The 24,738-nt window shown below is 61.0% G+C and overlaps 1 protein-coding gene across 2 annotated transcripts in view; it reads left to right on the forward strand.

Moving 5' to 3' along the window:
• The window catches only part of KCNQ5 (potassium voltage-gated channel subfamily Q member 5), a 198,744-nt gene that overhangs the window by 89,863 nt on the left and 84,143 nt on the right, over window positions 1-24,738 (forward strand). The window lies entirely within an intron of this gene.

Below are 24,738 nucleotides of genomic sequence, written 5' to 3' on the forward strand. Positions count from 1 at the left end.
CCATCCCTGGAGGTGTTTAGGAAGAGCCTGGCTGAGGCCCTCGGTGCCATGGCTGAGTTGGTTAGGTGGTGCTGGAGGGGTTGGCCTGGATGCCCTCAGAGGTCTCTTGCAGCCTGGTTGCTGCACTGTGGCTGTGCCAGGGGGCAGCATGTGCCAGCAGTGCTCTGCTGCCCAGGCTGCTGGTGCCAGAGCTCTGCCTGCTGGTGTGCCTGAGCACAATAAATTACAACTCTTCCCTGTGACTTATTTCAGGCAGGGCAGGATGTGAGATGTCTTTAATAAGCTTAGTTACTCCCCAGCCCTGTTCTCTCTCTAATCCTGTTAGCACTCATTGAGCATTTAATTACAGCTCCCAAGGTCTGAATGGGAGCAGCAGTGTGAGCTGACTGCACTTCCATGAACCTGACAAACAGAGGCCACTACCTCCCCTGGCAGCCTCCTGCTCCTGACAGGACCTCAGCTGCAGCAATTAGATGGCTGCTAATTAATGCTCTCTGCACTGGGGCTGAACGTGCTCTGAGGAGCTCAGTGGATCTCCCCCCTCGCTCGGGCAGAGATGACTCCCAGCCCAGAGGCTCCTGAATGCCCAGGCACAAAAAGACAGCATCCTGACCCGAGGGGTTCATGGAGCAGGATGGCTTTTTGTTCTCCTGCAGGCTCCCAGGGGGCAGCCTTGTCCTGGGTGACCTCCAGCAGTGACCTTGGGCACAGCTCCCTGAAAGGAGGCTGCAGGGGGCTGGGGCTTGGTCTCTTCTCCCTCTGAGATGAGGGAGAGGGAATGGCCTCAGACTGAGCCAGGGGAGGGTTAGCTTGGGGAAGATTGGGATCATGGATTGTCAGGGCTGGAAGGGAGCTCAAGGCTCAGCCAGCCCCAACCCCCTGCCATGGGCAGGGACACCTCACACCACAGCAGGTTGCTCACAGCCACCTCCAGCCTGGCTGCAAACACCTCCAGGCAGGAGGCTTCCACCACCTCCCTGGGCAGCCTGTGCCAGGCTCTCACCACCCTCCTGGCCAACAACTTCTTCCTCACAGCCAATCTCCATCTCCCCACTTCTAGTTCTGCTCCATCCCCCCCAGTCCTGTCCCTCCCTGACACCCTCACAAGTCCCTCCCCAGCTTTCTTGCAGCCCCCTGCAGATCCTGGAAGGCCACAATGAGGTCTCCTGGGAGCCTTCTCCTCTCCAGCCTGCACAACCCCAACTCCCTCAGCCTGTCCCCATGGCAGAGCAGCTCCAGCCCTCTGCTCCTCCTCCTGGCCCTGCTCTGGACACCTTCCAGCCCCTCCAGACCCTTCCTGGCACAGAGGCTCCAGAGCTGGCCCCAGAGCTCCAGCTGTGGTCTCAGCAGAGTGGAGCAGAGGGGCAGAATCCCCTCCCTGCCCTGCTGGCCACACTTCTCCTGCTGCAGCCCAGGCTCTGCTTGGCTCTCTGGGCTGCAAGTGCTCCCTGCTGGCTCCTGCTGAGCTTCTCCTCCCCCAGCACCCCCAGCTCCTTTTCTCCAGGGCTGCTCTCCAGCCAGTCCCTGCCTAGCCTTTATCAGTTCTTCGGTTTGCCCTGCCCCAGCTGCAGGACCTTGCCCTTGGTCTGGTTGAGCCTCATGAGGTTGTCCTGGGCTCAGCTCTGCAGCCTGCCCAGGTCCCTCTGGAGGAAGTTCTGTACAGATAAAGGGTCAGGGATTGGCACAAGGAGGTGGTGGGGTCCCCATCCCTGGGAGGTGCTCAGGGAGCCTGTGGCCATGGCTCCTGGGGCTGTGTTCTGGCCGTGGTGGTGGTGGGTGGGATGATCTGGGAGGCCTTCTCCAGCAGAAGCAATTCTGTGTGCAGATAACTCTGGGTCATGAGATGCTTCAGCTTCTCATCCTCAGGCTGTGGCTCAGCAGCAGGGAGCTGCCTCCCAGCCTCTCTGTGATGTCTCTGGGCACTCCTGCTGAGAACCCAGAGCTGGGCAGGGTTGCAGGCACAGGAGGGGCAGAGTGGTTCAGTACTTCCCAGGTTTGTTCCCCAGGCCCTCTGGGAGTCTGTTCCTCCAAGAAATGGAGAGAGGCTTCTTGTGGAGGTGCAGGGAGGGCAAGGAAGGGAAATGAAGTGGTGCAGAGGCAGTGCTTGACAGCCAGGTCCAACAGCTCAGGGGTGTGGGAATCAGGGTCTGAGTGGCCAGGAGAGCCAAGGGGAAGGCCTGGGTGAGCCAATCCAGCAGTCAGTGCTGCCCCTGTTGAGCCAAGTGACTGCTCAGTGCTGTGCAGGTGTGGGGAGCTCATAGCTGGTGGAAACACAAAGCAGTGCAGAGGGAAGAGCAGACTGGAAGCAGTCTGAGTCCCTCCAGGGCAGTAAACATTCCCCTGCATCTGCAAGGGACTTGTTCCTAGGCCTGTGCCAAGCACTGCTTCCAGGAGCTTCCTTCCACAGCAGCAGCAGAGGAGCTGTGGGGCTCCTAACCCTCCAGGAGCCTGTGCCATGCAGGCCTGCAGCAGGAGGAAGCACTTCCACTTCCATGCAGTCACAGAATGGGCTGGCAGCCACCTCCAGAGCTCATCCACTCCAAGCCCCTGAGCATTCTCCATCAGCTCCAGGTCCTTGCTGTGCTGAGGGCTCCAGCCCTGCAGGGGAGGTCTCAGCAGAGCAGAGCCAAGGGGCAGGATCTCCTCCCTGGCCCTGCTGGGCACTCTGCAGGGGGCTGATCCTCTCCCTGTCTCTGACACTGGCTTCTGGTTTATCCTTAGAGTATTCCTGAGGGGTAACCCAGAATCATTCAGGTTGGAAAAGACCTCTAAGAGCATCCCCAACCCCTGCCCCCTGCTGAAGATGCACATAGCCCCTGGCCAGCTGGGCCTGAGGCTCACTGTCACCAGCTCCCCAGCAGCTTCTCTTCGGTTAACCTCCAGCTGCACACTGTGGAGCCTCTGCTGGTGCTCAGCCAGGCCCCTCCCTGGCCTCTGGAGGCAAAAGGATCCAAAGGAAATGCTCAGAGACCTTTCCCTGCAGGAGTGGAGTGTGGCTCCTGGAATCTGGTTGTCACCTTGCTTCTGGCCAGGGAGCAACCTCAGCAGAGGGAGTCCCTTCAGTCACAGCAGTGCCCATGAGAGCTGCCCAGGTGGCTTCAGAACCTCCTGTGTGACCACTCAGACCCAAAAGCAGGACCTGCCTGGGCACCAGGCCAGAGGCAGGCTGCTGCCATGCCCCAGCTCAGCACACTGCTGACCAGAGCCTGGCACAAGTACCACCCCTGCACAGCTTCAGCCCCAGCCAGGAGCTCACCTCTCAGGCTCCTCTGCAGATGGTGTTGAGCAGAACAGGAAGGGATTTCAGCAGCTCTCATGAGCAGCCCCAGGGACTCTCTCCCCTGCTCGGGAAGCTCGTTTGGTTGCCGGGGGTTTGTCTCCTTTCCCTGCACAGCCTTTCCCGGGAGCCCATCCGGGCAGGGCTGAGACTTCCCCCGGCAGGATCCAGCCCCACCGGAGGGCTCTGCTCTGCCTGGTCCCGGAGCGCCCTCAGCCCTGCCGGCAGTGCGATGTTTGTGTTCCTGGAGTGCTTGTGCCGGGGGCGCTGCCGGCGCTGCCGTGCCGCGGGAGGCTGCGCGGAGAAGGTGCTAAGTGGCAGCGAATTAGCTTAAGTGCACGGAAGCCTTCTTGGGATGCTCCCTGGGAGAGCTGAAGTGCTGAGGCAGTACGACAGCTCTGTTTGTCGGCGAGGGACTGCGCCTGGGGGGTTGAGGCTCTCGCTGAGGCATCTTTATTGCCTCGGTGGTGTTAATCGAGACGAACTGCCCAGCCGTCCCGGGGCAGGGCAGGGCAGGGAGGCGCAGCGGAGGTCTGAGCTGCCTTAGCATCATAGTGAAGTATCCTAGAATCAGTCACGGCTGGGAGGGACCACAAGGACCAGCCAGCTCCAACCCCCCTGCCATGGGCAGGGACACCCCACACTAGATCAGGCTGCCCAGAGCCTCAGCCAGCCTGGCCTTAAACACCTCCAGGGACAGGGCCCCAACCACCTCCCTGCACAACCCATTCCAGGGCTTCACCACTCTCATGGGGAAGAACTTCCTCCTCCCCTCCAGCCTGAATCTCCCCACCTCCAGCTTCATTCCATTCCCCCTAGTCCTATCACTGCCTGAGATCCTGAGCAGTCCCTCCCCAGCCTTCCTGTAGCCCCCTGCAGATCCTGGAAGGCCACAATGAGGTCACCTGGGAGCCTTCTCCTCTCCAGCCTGCACAACCCCAACTCCTTCAGTCTGTGCTCACAGCAGAGCAGCTCCAGCCCTCTGCTCATCCTCCTGGCCCTGCTCTGGACACCTTCCAGCCCCTCCAGATCCCTCTTGCAATAGAGGCTCCAGACCTGGAGGCAGTACTCCAGGTGGGGTCTCCCCAGAGCTGAGCAGAGGGGGAGAATCACCTCCCTTGCCCTGCTGGCCACACTTCTCCTGCAGCCCAGGCTCTGGTTGGCTTTCTGGGCTGCAAGTGCACACTGAGAGCTCCTGGTGAGCTTCTCCTCCCCCAGCACCCCCAAGGCTCTCTCCTCAGGGCTGCTTTCCAGGCAGTCCCTGCCCAGCCCAGCCTGGATTTGTGCCTTGCCTGAGGTGCGGGCAGGATGAGGAGGAGATAACTGGTGGCAGGCTTTTGTGTGGGGTACATGGAGAGGCCTCCCCTCTGTGGCTTTGGTGAGGGAAGGTGAGGAGGTTTCAGTGAGAGAATGGAGTCAGAACACAGGAAATCACTTGGCCTGGAAAGAGAATAGAACAAACCAGGCTGGAAGAGACCTTCGAGATCATCCAGTCCAACCTCTCACCCAGCACCACCTAAACAACTAACCCATGGCACCAAGCACCCCATCGAGTCTCCTCCTGGACACCTCCAGGGATGGGGACTCCACCACCTCCCACTGAGGTGCTGTGGTGTTTGAGTCTCAGGGCTCACCCTGCTGTGCTCTCCTGGTTGGATCTTGCTCCTCAAGCTCTGACCTGCTGGCACTAATGTGCCCTACCAACCCCAACAGCTCTCTGCCCTGCTGGCCTCTGTCCAGGGAGCAGGCACTGCAAGGCAGCCTCTTCATGTGAGCTGCTGGGGGCTTAGTCCATGTCATTATTGACCCTTTGGACCCTTAGCACGTTTGGGATGGATCCATGGGTCAGGCTCTCTGCCCTGCCCTGCTGAGAGCACAGCTGCAATCCTGGGTCCAGTCTGGGGCTCCCCAGCTGAAGAGAGACAGAGAGCTGCTGGGGAGAGGCCAAGGCAGAGGCAGGAGGATGCTTAGGGGACTTGAGCATCTCCCCTGGGGAGAGAGCCTGAGAGCCCTGGGGCTGTTTAGCCTGGAGAGGAGAAGGCTGAGAGGGATCTGCTCAATGTCTCTCCAGAGCTGAGGGCTGGGGGTCAAGGGGAGGGGGCCAAGCTCTTGTGGGTGCTGCACAGCAAGAAGCCAAGGAGCACTGGAGACAAACTTGAGCAGAGAAGGTTTCAGCTGCCCAGGAGGAGAAAGTTCTTTGGGGTGAGGGTGAGGGAGGCCTGGAGCAGGCTGCCCAGAGAGGTTGTGGACCCTCCTCTGGAGCCTTTCCAACCCCCCCTGGCTGCATTGCTGTGTGGCCTGCCCTGGGTGCTGCTGCTCTGGCAGGGGCTGCACTGGATGCTCTCTGCAGCTCCCTCCCAGCCTCTGCTGCTCTGTGGTGCTGTGCTGGAACTACACAAGGATCCAGGGGGGGTTACCTGTGCCAGCAGCCTCCTCCTGTTCCACAAATTACTTATGCTTCCAAAGAATGAAGCAGGAAACCCTCCTGAGGAGCTGGCAGCCACTTGCCTCTGCCCCGGGTCAGCTCCTGGCCCTGTGCCCCAGGGCTCCCTCCCGGGGTCAGCTCCTGGCCCTGTGCCCCAGGGCTCCCCCCCGGGCTCCGGGTCAGCTGCTGGCCCTGTGCCCCAGGGCTCCCCCCCGGGCTCCGGGTCAGCTGCTGGCCCCCGCTGGAGGGGGAGGTTGTCAGAACGTTTGCTGTGATCTCTTGCTGTGCTTAGCATCAGCTCCCAGCTTGGAGGGAGGCTGTGCAGAGGACTCAGGAATAATTGTCGTGTAATTATCCGTCAGCTTTGACTTGCTCACTTGAATCCTTGCCCCTGGGGCCGGAGCGGTGCCTAAGGAGCTGCCAAATGGGCTGCAGCTGAGCACACGCTGGTGTTTAGTTTAGCTTTCAACAGGAAGCAAGGAGCACAGTGTGAGATCAGAGGCTTGATTAGCCGCTTGATGTGCAGCTTAGCCTGAGCCTGCCTCCGAGGCTGTGCTCTGCAGGGCGCAGGGCTGCTGCTCGGAACGGGGCAGCCTGGCTCTGCTCCGGGCCGGCTGGAGCAGCCTCACACCCTCCCTGTTAGCCGCAGGACGTGCTGCAGAGTCGCTTGTGCCCTGCTCAGGCTGCAGCCCATCCCTGCAGAGCCTGGCTGCAGCCCATCCCTGCAGAGCCTGGCTGCAGCCCGTCCCTGCAGAGCCTGGCTGCAGCCCGTCCCTGCAGAGCCTGGCTGCAGCTCATCCCTGCAGAGCCTGGCTGCAGCCCATCCCTGCAGAGCCTGCCTGCAGCCCATCCCTGCAGAGCCTGGCTGCAGCCCATCCCTGCAGAGCCTGGCTGCAGCCCATCCCTGCAGAGCCTGGCTGCAGCCCATCCCTGCAGAGCCTGGCTGCAGCCCGTCCCTGCAGAGCCTGGCTGCAGCCCATCCCTGCAGAGCCTGGCTGCAGCCCATCCCTGCAGAGCCTGGCTGCAGCTCGTCCCTGCAGAGCCTGGCTGCAGCCCATCCCTGCAGAGCCTGGCTGCAGCCCATCCCTGCAGAGCCTGGCTGCAGCCCATCCCTGCAGAGCCTGGCTGCAGCCCATCCCTGCAGAGCCTGGCTGCAGCCCATCCCTGCAGAGCCTGGCTGCAGCTCATCCCTGCAGAGCCTGGCTGCAGCCCATCCCTGCAGAGCCTGGCTGCAGCCCATCCCTGCAGAGCCTGGCTGCAGCCCGTCCCTGCAGAGCCTGGCTGCAGCCCATCCCTGCAGAGCCTGGCTGCAGCCCATCCCTGCAGAGCCTGGCTGCAGCCCATCCCTGCAGAGCCTGGCTGCAGCTCATCCCTGCAGAGCCTGGCTGCAGCCCATCCCTGCAGAGCCTGGCTGCAGCCCGTCCCTGCAGAGCCTGGCTGCAGCCCATCCCTGCAGAGCCTGGCTGCAGCCCATCCCTGCAGAGCCTGGCTGCAGCTCGTCCCTGCAGAGCCTGGCTGTGCTGCCCCGCCGCGGCAGGGGCTGCTTCGTGCTGGAGGCGCTGCCTGTGCGGCACGGCCGGGACTGAGCCTTGCTCTGAGCGCTCTGGGACGGAGGCTGCTGGATTCTGCTTCCAGTGCTGCTCCCGTTGCTCCTCCTTGGCTTCCAGCCTGCTCCAGCCGGGTCCTGTGCCTCTGCAGGCAGGAGCTGAGCCTCTTGGCCTTTCCAAGAGTGAGAGGATGATTCCCACACACCTTCCCTGTGGCTGGGAGGGGACAGAGAGCCTGCTGGAGCTCTCCTCCAGGCAGAACTTGCCCCAGTGCTGTTTTGGGGTAGCTGCTCTTACAAGGCTGGGGGCTCCAGCTATCCAAGGAGTTGTAACAGGCCTCAGTCTCCCACTTCAGCTTCTTCACAGGGGCTTGTGGAGCTGGTGGAAAGCTGGCAGAGGGCCTCCTGCCTCCATCCCACCCCTGCACTGCCACTCTGGGCATCTCCTCCTCGCCCTGCACCCTGAGAGCAGCTTTGTGCTCAGCAATGAGAGCAAACCAACTGCTCAGAAGCTGGAAGGCACTGCCCAGAAAGCCTCTGGAGTCCTCTGATGGTACACTGGGGGCAGCTTTTGGGCTGTGCCTGATGCTACACCATCATAGACTCAGCCTGAGGTTGGAAAAGACCTCTGATGCCATCCAGTCCAACCTGTGCCCCAGCACCACCTAAGCAACTCAGCCATGGCTCCAAGGGCCTCAGCCAGGCTCTGGTTAAGCAGTGCCAGGGGTGCTGAGTGCCCCACCTGCCCAGGGCCAGGCTGTCCTGTGGCCATGGGAAAGGCCTTGCACCCTGGGGAGTGTTCCATGCATGAGGATGAAGGGAATGAAGCTCTCCTGCTGTTCCAAAGGGGCTGGAACCACCCAGGGAGACCTCCTGAGAAGCCTCAGCCAGCCCAGGCAGGCTGCTCCCCCCTGCCAGGGCAGCAGGCACCCGGGCAGCAGGACCTGAGGGAATTAGGTCTCTGCTGGGAGAATGAAGCCCTTGTGGGTGCCACACAAGGCTGGAGAGAGAGGAGAGGAAGGGCTCTGTCATCCCCATGGAGTCACCAAGTGCAGGGCTCTGCAGCTGGGCTGGGACCAGCCTCACTGGCAGCAGAGGCTGGGGGAGGAGGGGAGAGAAAGCAGCCCTGGGGAGAAGGACCTGGGGGTGCTGGGGGGAGAAGCTGGGCAGGAGCAGGCAGTGTGAGCCTGCAGCACAGAAGGCCAAGGGCAGCCTGGGCTGCACCCAAAGCAGCTCTGCCAGCAGAGCCAGAGGGGGATCCTGGCACTCCTCCCTTGAAACAAACCCAAGGTTTGCTGCTGCCCTGCCCTCTGTCCCTGGCTGCTCAGCTGGAAGCCCAGGAGGGGCAGCAGGGCTGCAGCAGGAAGTGCTGCACACACCTCCTGATGGCCCCTTCCTGTCTGTGTGCCTTGGGAGGCACTGGCAGCTGGCACTGCCCCCTCCTTCCCCTCCCAGAGATTAATGAGCCCCTTGTGCCAGCCCTTGGGGCTCTCTGACGGCAGCAGGGCAGCCTCCTGCCTCCCCCCGTGCCCTCTGGCGCAGGCGGAGCGGGGCCGGGGGGAGAGGGCAGTGCTGAGGGGGTGCTGAGGGGGTGCAGGGCACTGTGTGCCCAGGCTGGCTGTGGGGCAGTGCTGAGGGGCTCAGGGCACTGTGTGCCCAGGCTGGCTGTGGGGCAGGGCTCAGGCTGGCTGTGGGGCAGGGCTGAGGCTGGCTGTGGGGCAGGGCTGAGGGGGTGCAGGGCACTGTGTGCCCAGGCTGGCTGTGGGGCAGGGCTGAGGGGGTGCAGGGCACTGTGTGCCCAGGCTGGCTGTGGGGCAGTGCTGAGGGGGTGCAGGGCACTGTGTGCCCAGGCTGGCTGTGGGGCAGTGCTGAGGGGGTGCAGGGCACTGTGTGCCCAGGCTGGCTGTGGGGCAGGGCTCAGGCTGGCTGTGGGGCAGGGCTGAGGCTGGCTGTGGGGCAGGGCTCAGACTGGCTGTGGGGCAGGGCTGAGGCTGGCTGTGGGGCAGGGCTGAGGCTGGCACTGTGTGCCCAGGCTGGCTGTGGGGCAGTGCTGAGGGGGTGCTGAGGGGCTCAGGGCACTGTGTGCCCAGGCTGGCTGTGGGGCAGGCAGGGCTCAGGCTGGCTGTGGGGCAGGGCTCAGGCTGGCTGTGGGGCAGGCAGGGCTCAGGCTGGCTGTGGGGCAGGGCTGAGGCTGGCACTGTGTGCTCAGGCTGGCTGTGGGGCAGGGCTCAGGCTGGCTGTGGGGCAGGCAGGGCTGAGGCTGGCTGTGGGACAGGGCTCAGGCTGGCTGTGGGGCAGGCAGGGCTGAGGCTGGCTGTGGGGCAGGGCTGAGGCTGGCTGTGGGGCAGGGCTCAGGCTGGCTGTGGGGCAGGGCTGAGGCTGGCACTGTGTGCTCAGGCTGGCTGTGGGGCAGGGCTCAGGCTGGCTGTGGGGCAGGCAGGGCTGAGGCTGGCTGTGGGGCAGGGCTGAGGCTGGCTGTGGGGCAGGGCTGAGGCTGGCTGTGGGGCAGGGCTCAGGCTGGCTGTGGGGCAGGGCTGAGGCTGGCACTGTGTGCTCAGGCTGGCTGTGGGGCAGGGCTCAGGCTGGCTGTGGGGCAGGCAGGGCTGAGGCTGGCTGTGGGGCAGGGCTGAGGCTCTGCCCTGGATGGGGGCATTCCTGTGGGGCACATTGCCAGCTCCTGCCCTGTGCTGCTGCCTTGCCCTCGGCTCAGCTCTGCTGCAGTTGGTTTCTTTGCCCCCGGAGCCTCCTGGCGGCGCTGCCTTGCTCCAGGGGTTGTTGATGCTGTGGCTCAGTTGTGTTTGTTCCCCTGGGAGCAGCTCCTCCACCCCTGCTGCCAGCAGCCTGGCCCTGCCTGCCTGGCTGTGAGGGCAGGAATGAAGCACCTGGGGCAGGCTGGCAGTGGCACCTCGAGGGCTTGGAGGCTTGAAGTCAGCTTTTGCTGTAGTCTCTTCTTGTGTCTGCTTTGGGCACATCCCTGAGCTGTTCTGCAGTTTTATTTCATAGAGCCACAGAGCTGCCAGGGCTGGGAGGGACCCCAAGGCTCAGCCAGCCCCAGCCCCCTGCCATGGGCAGGGACACCTCACACCACAGCAGGTTGCTCACAGCCACCTCCAGCCTGGCTGCAAACACCTCCAGGCAGGAGGCTTCCACCACCTCCCTGGGCAGCCTGTGCCAGGCTCTCACCACCCTCCTGGCCAACAACTTCTTCCTCACAGCCAATCTCCATCTCCCCACTTCTAGTTCTGCTCCATCCCCCCCAGTCCTGTCCCTCCCTGACACCTCACAAGTCCCTGCCCAGCTCTCCTGCAGGCTCCTGTTCTTGAAGCACCTCTGTCTGACAGCCTTCAGGAGTGAAGCCAATTCTCTCTCTGCTCCTGTGTGTAGGCATGAAGAGCTCAGGCTGTGCAGCCCGGAGAAGGGAAGGCTCCAGGCAGACTTTTTAGTGGCCGTTCAGAACCTGAAAGGGACCTCCCAGAACGCTGGGGAGGGCTTTGTCAGGGGTTTGTAGGGACAGGATGAGAGGGAAGGGATTGATGCTGGAGGAGGGCAGGACTGGACTGGAGAGGAGGAAGAAACTCTTTGCAGGGAGGCTGGGGAGGCTCTGGCACAGGCTGCCCAGGGAGGCTGTGGCTGTGCCCTCCCTGGAGGTGTTCAGGGCCAGGCTGGATGAGGCCCTGAGCAGCCTGGGCTGGTGGGAGCTGTCCCTGCCCAGGGCAGGGGGCTGGAGCTGGGGGAGCTTTAAGATCCCATTCCATGTCTCTGCAGCAGTCCCCATGCCCATGCAGGGGCTTGCACTGGCCAGCAGGAGCCTGGGGAAGGGCAGAGCTGTGGCCATACACCCAGCTGCTGGCTGTGGGGATCTGTGACCTCAGGCACAGGTCATGGCCATGAGCACCTCTGAGCACACAGACAGCTCCTGCCTGTGGAGTGCACTCTGCTCCCACAGAGCAACCCCTCCCAAAGGGAGGCCCTGGCGTGCCCAGCACATCACACAGCTCCCAGCCTCCCCCAGGCAATGCTTAACATGGGCTGGAAACTTTCTCTTTCTTGTTTTCCACTGAGGACATTTACAGTCAGGAGAGGGCTGCAGTTCACAGGCTGCAGGCTTGAGTTGTTTGGAGGCTGCTCTCAGCATCAGCATCACCATCACCATCACCAGCTGCATTCAGTCAATTCAGTGGCTTCTGTCTGTCTCCCCAGCTGCTGCTTTATGACCTGCTGGACTCTCCTGGCCCAACTCTTAGCATCATTCCTGTGGTGCCAAGCCACAGACCCTCTGCAGCAGTGCAGATGGAGATAGATGTTGTCTGTCACCACTCCAGGTTTAGGGTTTGCCATCCTCCCAGGAGACCTTCTTGTGGCCTTCCATCCAATATCTGCTCTGTCTGGATCCTGGAGGCATTCTGAATGCTCCTGCAGAAATGTTGATGCCTTCAACACAGGAAAAATGCTCTGGAGAGCTGCTGGGGAGAGGCCAAGGCAGAGGCAGGAGGATGCTCAGGGGACTTGAGCATCTCCCCTGGGAAGAGAGCCTGAGAGCCCTGGGGCTGTTTAGCCTGGAGAGGAGAAGGCTGAGAGGGATCTGCTCAATGTCTCTCAAGAGCTGAGGGCTGGGGGTCAAGGGGAGGGGGCCAAGCTCTTGTGGGTGCTGCCCAGCAAGAAGCCAAGGAGCACTGGAGACAAACTTGAGCAGAGAAGGTTTCAGCTGCCCAGGAGGAGAAAGTTCTTTGTTGTGAGGGTGAGGGAGGCCTGGAGCAGGCTGCCCAGAGAGGTTGTGGAGTCTCCTGCTCTGGAGCCTTTCCAGCCCCCCCTGGCTGCATTGCTGTGTGGCCTGCCCTGGGTGCTGCTGCTCTGGCAGGGGCTGCACTGGATGCTCTCTGCAGCTCCCTCCCAGCCTCTGCTGCTCTGTGGTGCTGTACTCAGTTCTGAAGACAGCAAAGCTTCGTCCTCAGCACTCAAAGCTTTGAGCATGAGTTACCACTTCTAGAATCTTTTTTTTTCTGCTAAGAAGCTGAAGAGGAAGAGGTTCAATGAGAAAGAGAAAGTGAAGAGCAGCTGAACTGGGTGCTGGACCAATACCACATGAGTGAGAACTTTATAGCTGCTTCCTTGTGCTGTGAGCTTCTGCTGGGCAAATGCTAAGCAGCTGAACAAAGCAAGCAAAGTGCCAGAAGCCTCTGGCCAAAACCCCACTGAGCTTGGCAAGGACTTCTCTGGGACAAATGAATTATGAGGGCTCCTGGGGAGGCTGTTCTTGTGCCCTTCTCTTGCAAGTCAGAGGAGCTGCTCTGCCATGGGGACAGGCTGAGGGAGTTGGGGTTGTGCAGGCTGGAGAGGAGAAGGCTCCCAGGAGACCTCATTGTGGCCTTCCAGGAGCTGCAGGGGGCTGCAGGAAAGCTGGGGAGGGACTTGTGAGGGTGTCAGGGAGGGATAGGAGTGGGGGGGATGGAGCAGAACTAGAAGTGGGGAGATGGAGATTGGCTGTGAGGAAGAAGTTGTTGGCCAGGAGGGTGGTGAGAGCCTGGCCCAGGCTGCCCAGGGAGGTGGTGGAAGCCTCCTGCCTGGAGGTGTTTGCAGCCAGGCTGGAGGTGGCTGTGAGCAACCTGCTGTGGTGTGAGGTGTCCCTGCCCATGGCAGGGGTTGGGGCTGGCTGAGCCTTGAGCTCCCTTCCAGCCCTGCCCTGCTATAATCTTACAGGTCTTGACCCACAACAACCACTCTGTGCTGCTGTTCTTCTCTAGACAGTGTGCTGAGCCCTGAGCTGTTTCTCCCAGGGCTGCTGCTCTGCCCTGGGCAGCTGCTAGAGAACCTTTCTGTTATTTTATTTAGACTGAACTACTATTTACAATAGACCAGGTGGGAAGAGACCTTCAAGATCATGGTGTCCAACCCATCAACCAATCCAACCCACCCAAACAGCTAACCCATGGCACCAAGCACCCCAGCAAGTCTCCTCCTGAACACCTCCAGGGATGGTGACTCCACCACCTCCCTGGGCAGCACATCCCAAGGGCAAATCACTCTCTCTGTGTAGAACTTCTTCCTAACCTCCAACCTGAACCTCCCCTGGCACAGCCTGAGACTGTGTCCTCTTGTTCTGGTGCTGGCTGCCTGGGAGAAGAGACCAACCCCCACCTGGCTACCACCTCCCTTCAGGGAGTTGGAGAGAGTGATAAGGTCACCCCTGAGCCTCCTCTTCTCCAGGTCTTCTCTTTCTGCCCAGTGGCACTCTGCTGGTGTGCATCTGGGACAAGCCTGCCCCTCACCCTGTGTGCCCACACCCACCCCAGCCTGCAGACCGAGCCCAGGGCAGCTTGGATGCCTGGCTCCCCAGTGCAGCACAGCCCCAGCTGACATCTGCTTACTGCAGCTCCCTGAGGCTGCCCAGGAAGGGTGAGCCTGAGGATCCCAGCTGATGGAAGCCTGCTGTCTGCTCCCTGCAGTTTATGCCTCCTGTCAGTTGTTATTGCCTTGCTCTCTGGATCCTGTTAGCTCAGGGCCTGTGTGTAAGTGATGGGAAAGGTCTCCTCCTGTTTGCTTCCCTCAGATAGCAGAAGGCTGCAGGCATGACCCTTCCGAGGCCTCCAGTCAGGAGCATCATGGAAATTTGGCTGTGTGTGGAGCACTTGAGCAGCCATAAACACTGGAGTAGCTTTGTGCTTGCCCAGGCTATTGTTCCACAATCTCTCATCTTTCTCTCTGGCCCTTTTTACCCCCCCTCCCTTCCTTCTTTTTATAGCTTTCCAGTCAGCTATGGCCTGTGTGTTCCACAGCCCAGGGAGCAGCTGTGGCTGAGCCTGTGGGATGCTGGCACTGCAGCACTACCTGGCCTGGAGGTGCCAGCAGCAGAGAGAAGCACAGTGCCAGCAGCTGAGGCCTCTGCTCCTGCAAGAGAAGCAGCCTGGGACAGGCTTCTGCCAGCTTTGCTGTCTAGAGAGCCAGAGCAAAGCATTCAGGGTGCTCATGGAGTGGAGAGCAAGCTGGGCTCAGGTCACAGCTCACAGGGCAGAGTCACCCTGTCCCAGGCAGCTGCTCTCAGCAGGCAGGGGGGCAAGGGCTGGGAAGGCAGGGGTGTGCCTTCATGGCATCACAGCATCGTCCCTGTGATCCAGGTGTCAGCATCACACAGGCTCAGAGGCTGTCAGGGCTGGAAGGGACCTCTGGAGAGCTCCCAGTCCCACCCCCTGCCAGAGCAGGAGCAGAGAATCCAGCACAGGGCACACAGAACATATCCAGACAGGGCTCCCCCAGGGAGGTGTTTGAATGCTCCTCCTAGAGGTGTCCCAAAGGGGCAGAGGTGTGGTGCTGAGGGATGTGGCTGAGCAGCAGCTGGGGCAGAGGCAGCAAATGGTTGGACTGGGTGGTCCTGAAGGTCTTGTCCAGTGGCAAGGCAGCTGTGGCTCTCTCTGGGGAGCCCACTGCTGTCAGGGCAGCATGAGCCCTGAGCTTTGCTCTCCCTGCTGCTCAGCATCCCCCCAGTTCCTCTCCCACTGCCTCTTTTCTGTTGCCCCATGGCATTCAGGAAAGGCTTCCTGATCCTCACTTCTGATTGCCCTTCCTTAGAGCCAGGAAGAATTCCTTGCTTGGAGTGGAGAGGAAGGGAAACCCCAGGACTCCTCTGTAGCATCTCCTTTGGGAAGGTTTTTCTGCCTCCTCTCTTGCAAATTGTGCTCTTCTGTCTGGAAACCAAACCAAACCAAACCAAAAACTTCACACATCCCCAAAAACCCCAGACCAAACCAACCACCAAAACCCCACCAAAAATACCCCAGCAGCTCTGAACAAGCCAGCAGGAGACTCTCTGGAGGCAGCTGGGCTGCACTCAGCCTGGGGAGTGCTGGCAGTGTCACTGTGCCAGGCTGGAGCCCAAGCCTGAGCTGCTCAGCCTGCCTGCAGAGCTGGGGGAGTGCTGGGGCAGCTGCCCTGAGCTGACCTCGGTGCTGCTTAGCCTGCACTTTGTCACAGCTCAGCCTGGCTGCTCCAAAGCTGACCTTGGCAGGCTGAGCTGAGCTGCAGGCTGAGCTGAGCTGCAGGCTGAGCTGTGCTGCAGGCTGAGCTGTGCTGTGCTGCAGGCTGAGCTGTGCTGCAGGCTGAGCTGTGCTGCAGGCTGAGCTGAGCTGCAGGCTGAGCTGAGCTGAGCTGCAGGCTGAGCTGAGCTGTGCTGCAGGCTGAGCTGAGCTGCAGGCTGAGCTGAGCTGCAGGCTGAGCTGTGCTGCAGGCTGAGCTGTGCTGCAGGCTGAGCTGAGCTGCAGGCTGAGCTGTGCTGCAGGCTGAGCTGAGCTGAGCTGCAGGCTGAGCTGTGCTGCAGGCTGAGCTGTGCTGCAGGCTGAGCTGTGCTGCAGGCTGAGCTGAGCTGAGCTGCAGGCTGAGCTGTGCTGCAGGCTGAGCTGTGCTGCAGGCTGAGCTGTGCTGTGCTGCAGGCTGAGCTGTGCTGTGCTGCAGGCTGAGCTGAGCTGCAGGCTGAGCTGTGCTGCAGGCTGAGCTGTGCTGCAGGCTGAGCTGAGCTGCAGGCTGAGCTGAGCTGTGCTGCAGGCTGAGCTGTGCTGTGCTGCAGGCTGAGCTGTGCTGCAGGCTGAGCTGTGCTGCAGGCTGAGCTGAGCTGCAGGCTGAGCTGTGCTGCAGGCTGAGCTGTGCTGCAGGCTGAGCTGTGCTGCAGGCTGAGCTGAGCTGCAGGCTGAGCTGAGCTGCAGGCTGAGCTGTGCTGCAGGCTGAGCTGAGCTGCAGGCTGAGCTGTGCTGCAGGCTGAGCTGTGCTGCAGGCTGAGCTGTGCTGCAGGCTGAGCTGAGCTGAGCTGCAGGCTGAGCTGTGCTGCAGGCTGAGCTGTGCTGCAGGCTGAGCTGAGCTGCAGGCTGAGCTGTGCTGCAGGCTGAGCTGAGCTGCAGGCTGAGCTGTGCTGCAGGCTGAGCTGTGCTGCAGGCTGAGCTGACCTTGGCAGGCTGAGCTGTGCTGCAGGCTGAGCTGTGCTGCAGGCTGAGCTGTGCTGCAGGCTGAGCTGAGCTGCAGGCTGAGCTGAGCTGTGCTGCAGGCTGAGCTGTGCTGTGCTGCAGGCTGAGCTGAGCTGCAGGCTGAGCTGTGCTGCAGGCTGAGCTGTGCTGCAGGCTGAGCTGACCTTGGCAGGCTGAGCTGAGCTGCAGGCTGAGCTGAGCTGAGCTGCAGGCTCACCTGCACAGACTCACAGCAGCACTCAGGCTGGGAGAGAGCCTAAGGCTCCCCAAGGCCAACAAGAACAGTCACATGCATGCATTGGCCCAGCTCAGCTCAGAGTGCAAGCTGTCTGCAGGCATGGAGCTGCTGAAGCAGGCAGACCAAGATGATTCCAGAGCCATCTCCCCACAGTGAGTCACTAAACCCAGCCAGCAGCACTCAGCACTGCTGCCACAGCCTGTCTGGCCTGGCCTGGGCTGGGGTCAGCACTCACTGGATTACAGCCTGGGAATCAGAGCTCCCTTCTCTCTGTGTCTCCCCCAGTCCCTGAAACAGAATGATCCATGCTTGTTGTGCACCAAGAAGTGACCTGAAGTGGGGGGAAGCAGAGCAGCCGGGCAGCAGTGGGGAGTTAGTGCCCTGTGAGTGCCAGGCAGGCATGGCATCACTGCAGCCACGAAGCAGCAGGCTCAGACAGACTGGTGAAAGGATTCAGCTTCATGAAGTTCATCCTGGGAGCTCTGTGAATCACTCAGGTTTGGCTTTGCCTGCTGAAAATACACACAGGCTCCAGAGCTGTGCTGAGGCAGCCTGAGAGCAGCAGAGGCAGCCCAGCTCCACAGCTCCAGGCTTGGGAAGCCCTTCAGCCACAGCATGCTGGGCAGGGACCAGAGTGCCATCCCCCCAGGGCCTTCCCTGGGCATCTCCTTGGCATCCCCTGCCAGCCACTGCTGTGAGGCTTGGGCCTGAGCCAGTGAGGTGAGTGCAGGTTGACAGCTTCAAGGCTTACATCCTCTGAACTCACTCCCTGCTGCAGTGTGAGGTGACTGAGCCCTGGAGCAGGCTGCCCAGGGGGCTGTGGAGTCTCCCTGTGTGGAGCTCTTGCAAGGCCAGCTGGATGTGTTGCTGTGTGAGCTGCTGTGGGTGACCCTGCTGGGGCAGGGGGCTTGGGCTGGCTGAGCTCTGCAGCTCCCTGCCAGCCCCTGGCACTCTGGGCTCTGTGAGGTGCTGCCCTTGCCCACTGCTGGTGTGCTCAGCAGGGCTTTGCTGTGGGGCTTCAGAAGAGATTGTTTGATGCACAGAAGAAGTTCTGTAGCCCTCTCCCAATGGCAGTGATGATCAGATAAAAGCCTGAGAAACAGAGGCAAAGGAGTCACAGCCTGGGCAGGGACTGGCTGGAGAGCAGCCCTGGAGAAAAGGAGCTGGGGGTGCTGGGGGAGGAGAAGCTCAGCAGGAGCCAGCAGTGAGCACCTGCAGCCCAGAGAGCCAAGCAGAGCCTGGGCTGCAGCAGAAGTGTGGCCAGCAGGGCAGGGAGGGGATTCTGCCCCTCTGCTCCACTCTGCTGAGACCACAGCTGCAGCTCTGGGGCCAGCTCTGGAGCCTCTGTGCCAGGAAGGGTCTGGAGGTGCTGGAAGGTGTCCAGAGCAGGGCCAGGAGGAGGAGCAGAGGGCTGGAGCTGCTCTGCTGTGAGGACAGACTGAGGGAGTTGGGGTTGTGCAGGCTGGAGAGGAGAAGGCTCCCAGGAGACCTCATTGTGGCCTTCCAGGATCTGCAGGGGGCTGCAGGAAAGCTGGGGAGGGACTTGTGAGGGTGTGAGGGAGGGATAGGACTGGGGGGGATGGAGCAGAACTAGAAGTGGGGAGATTGAGATTGGCTGTGAGGAAGAAGTTGCTCCCCATGAGGGTGGTGAGAGCCTGGCACAGGCTGCCCAGGGAGGTGGTGGAAGCCTCCTGCCTGGAGGTGTTTGCAGCCAGGCTGGATGTGGCTGTGAGCAACCTGCTGTGGTGTGAGGTGTCCCTGCCCATGGCAGGGGGTTGGGGCTGGCTGAGCCTTGGGTCCCTTCCAGCCCTGGCAGCTCTGTGGTTCTCTGATCATTGACCCCCAACCATTCTGTAACTGCCCCAAGGCTGAGCAAAACCAAGGCCCTGAGCCCCACAGCTCTGCACCTGTTCAATGCCTGCAGGCATGGGGAGCCAGCCACCTCCCTGGGCAGTCTGTTCCACTGGTGGAGAATCCTTTTGGGCCAGAAGTTTCTTGTAAGCTCCAACCTCAATCTCCCTTGGTGCCCCCTGAGGCCATTTGCTCTGCCTGTGAGATTCAGTAGCATTGAGGGGCAGCAAATGCACTGCGATCCTCACAGCAAGCTGAGTGTCCCATGGAGTGGTGCACAGGGTGGGGTGGGTGGGAAGGGACCTTAGAGCTCATCCAGCTCCAACCCTGCCATGGGCAGGGACCCCTCCAGCAGCCCAGGCTGCTCCAGGCCTCATCCTTGAACACCTCCAGGGAGGGAACCTCCCCAGCAGCCCTGGGCAGCCTGTGCCAGAGTCTGCACACCCTCCCTGCAGAGAATGTCATGGAATGAATGAATCAATAAGGTTGGAGAAGACCTCAGAGGTCATCAAGCTTCTGCCTCCTCGCTGCTCCCAATCTGCCCTCCTCAAGCTTCAGTCCCTCCCCTCTCATCCTTTCACTCCAAGCCCTTTTATGAAGTCCCTTCCTGGCTTCCTTGTAGTCTCTGCAGGTTCTGGAAGCTGCTCTGAGGTCTCCCTGGAGCCTATATCATGAAGGTGAACATTGCTGCCACACTGGCTGTGCTACCCTGCAGTCTAGAGAGCTGTAATGGGAGGGTGTGTGGCTGTGCTCACCTCTCTGGAGGGATTAAACCACATCACAGACCCAGCCAGGGGACCCTCACAGGCCCTCTTCAGGTGTGTGATGGAGAGGAGTTCCTCCTGCTCCTCCCTGCAGCCTGCCCTGCCCTGGGCCCTTCCCCTGCACAGCTCCTGTACTCCTCACCATGCCTGACCCAAAACCACTGACAAAAGAGTCAGAAGCCAGGGCAAAATCTGCCCTGTGATGTCCTGACTGGAGAAAAGAGGAGAGAGAAAGAGAGGAGAGAGAAAGAGAGGAGAGGGAAAGAGAGTGGGGACTGATCCAAGGGAAAATGCACTCCTGCCAGACTCTCAACCTGGCTCTGTCCTCTGGGGCTGCATGGAATGGGCTGGGCTGGGAGGGAGCTGCAGAGCTCAGCCCAAGGCCTCTGCCCCCAGCAGGGACAGCCCCAACTCCAGCAGCTTGCCCACAGCCCTCTCCAGCCTCCCCTTCAACAGCTCCAGGCAGGGAGCCTCAACCACCTCCCTGGGCAACCTGGGCCAGGCTTCCACCAGCCTCCTGCTGCACAACTTCTTCCTCACCTCCAAGCTCAAGCTGCTCTGCTCTGCTCTGCAGCCCTTGGCCCTGCTGCTGGCCCTGCAGGCCTTTGCCAGCAGCCTCCCCTCAGATGTCTTGGTCTGAAACCTTTCCACTAGTGCTAATCTCTCAGATGCCAAGCAGGAACCTGGATCTGAGTGATTGCATTTCCAGGAGGCTTTGCCTCTGTCCTGGCCTTCAGTCCAGATGCAAACCAATGCTCAGCTGTTCTCACTGATGATAAATTGCAGCTCATCTTCTAGGCAGCTTCTCTGCTAGCACTTGGGTATGGACTGAAGTCCACTCATGTGTTTTCTGCTCAATACCCTGACATCCAGGAGCACACAGTCCATAGTCCCACCCTGGCTGGGCTCAGCAATGCTGTGTCCAGCAGCAGCAGGGAGGGGATTGTCCCCTGGCACTCAGCTCTGGGCAGCCCACACCTGGAGCCTTGTGTCCAGCTCTGGGCAGCTGAGTGCCAGAGAGCTGTGGAGGTGCTGGAGCCAGGGCAGAGGAGGGCAAGGAAGCTGGGAAGGGCCTGGAGAAGCAATGTGCTGGAGAGAGGCTGAAGGAGCTGGGGATGGTTAGTGGGCAAGAGAGGAGGCTGAGGGGAGAGCTCCTGGCTGCCTGCAGCTCCCTGCAAGGAGGCTGTGCAGAGGCTGCTGCTGCTCTCTGCTCCCAGGGCATTAGTGAGAGAAGAAGAGGGCAGAGCCTCAAGCTGCCCCTGGGGAGGTTGAGAGTGGAGCTTAGGCACAAGAGTGCTCAGGGCTTGGGATGTGCTGGGCAGGGAGGTGGTGGAGTGCCCAGGGCTGGCTGTGTTTGAAGGTGGTTTGGCTGTGGGGCTTGGGGCTGTGGTTTAGGGCTGAGCCTTGCAGAGCAGGGCTGGTGGTTGGCCTTGGGGACCCTCAGGCTCTCTCCCAGCCTGGCTGTGGCTGTGTGGGCAGAGGGCAGAGCTGTACCAAGCCCTTAAGGTGTTGCACTCTTCCCCTGGAGGGAGAGGCTGAAGTGCAGGTCCTGAGTGGGGGGGGGGGGGGGGGGGAAGAAACTAAAAAGGAAAATCCTGAGGGGAAATTGCTGAGGCTTTGGTGCAGCCTGTGTCAGACCTGGCTAACAAATCACCACAGCCTTGGCTGTACCTCATGCTCCTGCATAAACAAGTCTCAGGGAGACTACAGATGATGGAAAATTTAATCCACATGGCCTGCACTATCAGAGCTGCTAAACTGTGTTCTGTTCCACCATGTCAGCAGTGCTCTGTCTGCCTCACAGAGGCCTTGGGAAGATTGCTTTTTAAGGGAGGTACCACAGGACCTGCAGAAATGTTCTCTTGCTTCTCCTAGCTGCCAGCTCTCTGCAGCTCCCTGCAAGGAGGCTGTGCAGAGGCTGCTGCTGCTCTCTGCTCCCAGGGCATTAGTGAGAGAAGAAGAGGGCAGAGCCTCAAGCTGCCCCTGGGGAGGTTGAGAGTGGAGCTTAGGCACAAGAGTGCTCAGGGCTTGGGATGTGCTGGGCAGGGAGGTGGTGGAGTGCCCAGGGCTGGCTGTGTTTGAAGGTGGTTTGGCTGTGGGGCTTGGGGCTGTGGTTTAGGGCTGAGCCTTGCAGAGCAGGGCTGATGGTTGGCCTTGGGGACCCTCAGGCTCTCTCCCAGCCTGGCTGCTGCTGTGAGTCTGTGCAGGTGAGCCTGCAGCTCAGCTCAGCCTGCAGCACAGCTCAGCCTGCAGCACAGCTCAGCCTGCAGCACAGCTCAGCTCAGCCTGCAGCACAGCTCAGCCTGCAGCTCAGCTCAGCCTGCAGCTCAGCTCAGCCTGCAGCACAGCTCAGCCTGCAGCACAGCACAGCTCAGCCTGCAGCACAGCTCAGCCTGCAGCACAGCTCAGCCTGCAGCACAGCTCAGCCTGCAGCACAGCACAGCTCAGCCTGCAGCACAGCTCAGCCTGCAGCACAGCTCAGCCTGCAGCACAACTCAGCCTGCAGCACAGCTCAGCTCAGCCTGCAGCTCAGCTCAGCCTGCAGCACAGCTCAGCCTGCAGCACAGCTCAGCCTGCAGCACAGCTCAGCCTGCAGCTCAGCTCAGCCTGCAGCTCAGCTCAGCCTGCAGCACAGCTCAGCTCAGCCTGCAGCTCAGCTCAGCTCAGCCTGCAGCTCAGCTCAGCCTGCCAAGGTCAGCTTTGGAGCAGCCAGGCTGAGCTGTGACAAAGTGCAGGCTAAGCAGCACTGAGGTCAGCTCAGGGCAGCTGCCCCAGCACTCCCCCAGCTCTGCAGCCAGGCTGAGCAGCTCAGGCTTGGGCTCCAGCCTGGCACAGTGACACTGCCAGCACTCCCCTGAGGGTCTCTTGCAGCCTGCATGTCCCTGTGATTCTATGATTTTCACTTCCAGTCCTGGCTGAGCCCCCAGGCCAAACAGAGCTGCTCTGGGGTCTGCTCTCTGCCACTCCCTACCTGGAGCAGCAGACTTCTGTTCAGCATCAAGCACAGAATGAGTTGGGCTGGAAGGGACCCCAAGGCTCAGCCAGCTCCAGCCCCCTGCCATGGGCAGGGACACCTCACACCACAGCAGGTTGCTCACAGCCACCTCCAGCCTGGCTGCAAACACCTCCAGGCAGGAGGCTTCCACCACCTCCCTGGGCAGCCTGTGCCAGGCTCTCACCACCCTCCTGGGGAACAACTTCTTCCTCACAGCCAATCTCCATCTCCCCACTTCTAGCTCTGCTCCATCCCCCCCACTCCTGTCCCTCCCTCACACCCTCACAAGTCCCTCCCCAGCTTTCCTGCAGCCCCCTGCAGCTCCTGGAAGGCCACAATGAGGTCTCCTGGGAGCCTTCTCCTCTCCAGCCTGCACAGCCCCAACTCCCTCAGTCTGTGCTCACAGCAGAGCAGCTCCAGCCCTCTGCTCCTCCTCCTGGCCCTGCTCTGGACACCTTCCAGCCCCTCCAGACCCTTCCTGGCACAGAGGCTCCAGAGCTGGCCCCAGAGCTGCAGCTGTGGTCTCAGCAGAGTGGAGCAGAGGGGCAGAATCCCCTCCCTGCCCTGCTGGCTCTGCTTCCAGCACCTCCAGATGCTTCCTGTCCTGGGGTGGCTTTGTGGTGGGAGGGCTGGGAGAGCACCTAACAGGCTCAGGTTTATTCCCCTTCCAAGGAATTCTGTGTAGCCCCAGGCAAGTCCTTTGCCTTCTCTGTGCTGTGCAGCTGTGGCATGGCAGCAGGCAGTTTGCTTCCTCCCTGCTGTGTCTGCTGTCTGGAATTGTGCTCTCAGAGCTCTCTTCCAAGTGCAAGCTCCAGGCCCAGTACAGGTGGGGCCCAGGTTAGCTGTTGTTCCTGGAATACATCTGGACAGGAGCCACTTGTGACACCCAAACCCAAAGGAAGTGACAGAAATACCTCTTGAACCCCTTCAGAGCCAGGTCAGTGCAGCAGGAGGAATCTGCAGCCTTTGACAGCCACTCTTAGGCACTTCTCATGCCCCTGGATGTCTCAGTGAGGAGAGACCCCTGCCCCTGCCAGCAGGATGTGACTGTGGAAGGGGTTGTGTCTGGGGCAGGATGGGCTGGGGGATTGGTTTGGTTCTGCTTTGTTGGGTTGGGGAAAGGAGAGCAAAACTCCTTCCAGGTGGATTTCTGTCACTTGAGTGAGTCCTCTTTGAAGCCTTTAGACATACACCACAGAGTCACCAAGGCTGGGAGAGACCTCAGAGATCATCCAGTCCAAGCTGTCACCACAGACCTCATGGCCAGACCATGGCACCAAGTGCCACATCCAATCCCCTCTGGAACACCTCCAGGGATGGTGACTCCACCACCTCCCTGGGCAGCACATCCCCAGGGCCAATCTCTCTGTCTTGAAAGAACTTTCTCCTCACCTCCAGCCTGAACCTCCCCTGGCACAGCCTGAGACTGTGTCCTCTTGTTCTGGTGCTGGCTGCCTGGGAGAAGAGACCAACCCCCACCTGGCTACAACCTCCCTTCAGGGAGTTGCAGAGAGCAAGAAGGTCTCCCCTGAGCCTCCTCTTCTCCAGGCTAAGCAACCCCAGCTCCCTCAGCCTCTCCTCACAGGGCTGTGCCCCAGACCCCTCCCCAGCTGTGTTGCCCTTCTCTGGACACCTTCCAGCAGCTCAACCTCCTTCCTAACCTGAGGGGCCCAGAGCTGGACACAGGACTCCAGGTGTGGCCTGAGCAGTGCTGAGCACAGGGCAGGATGAGCTCCCTGCTCCTGCTGGCCACACTGTTCCTGATGCAGGCCAGGATGCCATTGGCCCTCTTGGCCCCCTGGGCACACTGCTGGCTCCTGTTCAGCCTGCCATCAACCAGCACCCCCAGGTCCCTCTCTGTTTGGCAGCTCTGACCCCAGCCTGTAGCTCTGCCTGGGGTTGTTGTGGCCAAAGTGCAGCCCCTGGCACTTGGACTTGTTGAATGCCATCCTGTTGGCCTCTGCCCAGCTGTTCAGCCTGGCAAGGTCCCTCTGCAGAGCCCTTCTGCCCTCTGACTGACCAACATCTGCCCCCAGCTTGGTGCCAGCTGCACATTTGCTGATGACTGACTCAGTGCCCTCATCATGTGCTGATCCCTGTCCTTTGGTCTGGAAGTTAGACTCCCCCATGGCAGGTGCCAGAGCTGCCCTTTGCCTTACAGTCATGGGATCTTTGAGTGGGTTGGGTAGGAAGGGACTTCCAAAGGTCACCTGCTCCAACCCCCTGCAGTGAGCAGGGACATAGAATCATGGAACTGCCAGGGCTGGGAGGGAGCTCAGGGCTCAGCCAGCCCCAGCCCCCTGCCATGGGCAGGGACACCTCACACCACAGCAGGTTGCTCACAGCCACCTCCAGCCTGGCTGCAAACACCTCCAGGCAGGAGGCTGCCACCACCTCCCTGGGCAGCCTGGGCCAGGTTTTCTCCAAATCTCTTTGATCTCTGATAAGCTTAGACAGAAGATAGACACTGAGGGGCTGGAGGTGGCCAGAGAAGGGCAGCCAGGCTGGGGAAGGGTGTGGAGAGCAGGAGCAGCTGAGGGAGCTGGGCTGTTCAGCCTGGAGAAGAGAGGAGGCTGAAGGGAGATTACAGAATGAACCAGGCTGGAAAAGACCTCAGAGCTCATCCAGTCCAACCTCCCCCCAGCACCACCTAACCAACTCAGCCAGGGCACCAAGGGCCTCAGCCAGGCTCTGGTT

Source organism: Melanerpes formicivorus, unplaced genomic scaffold, assembly GCF_026170545.1.
Source record: "Melanerpes formicivorus ecotype bairdi unplaced genomic scaffold, bMelFor1.0.p_v2 SCAF_296, whole genome shotgun sequence".
Lineage (NCBI taxonomy): Eukaryota > Metazoa > Chordata > Aves > Piciformes > Picidae > Melanerpes > Melanerpes formicivorus.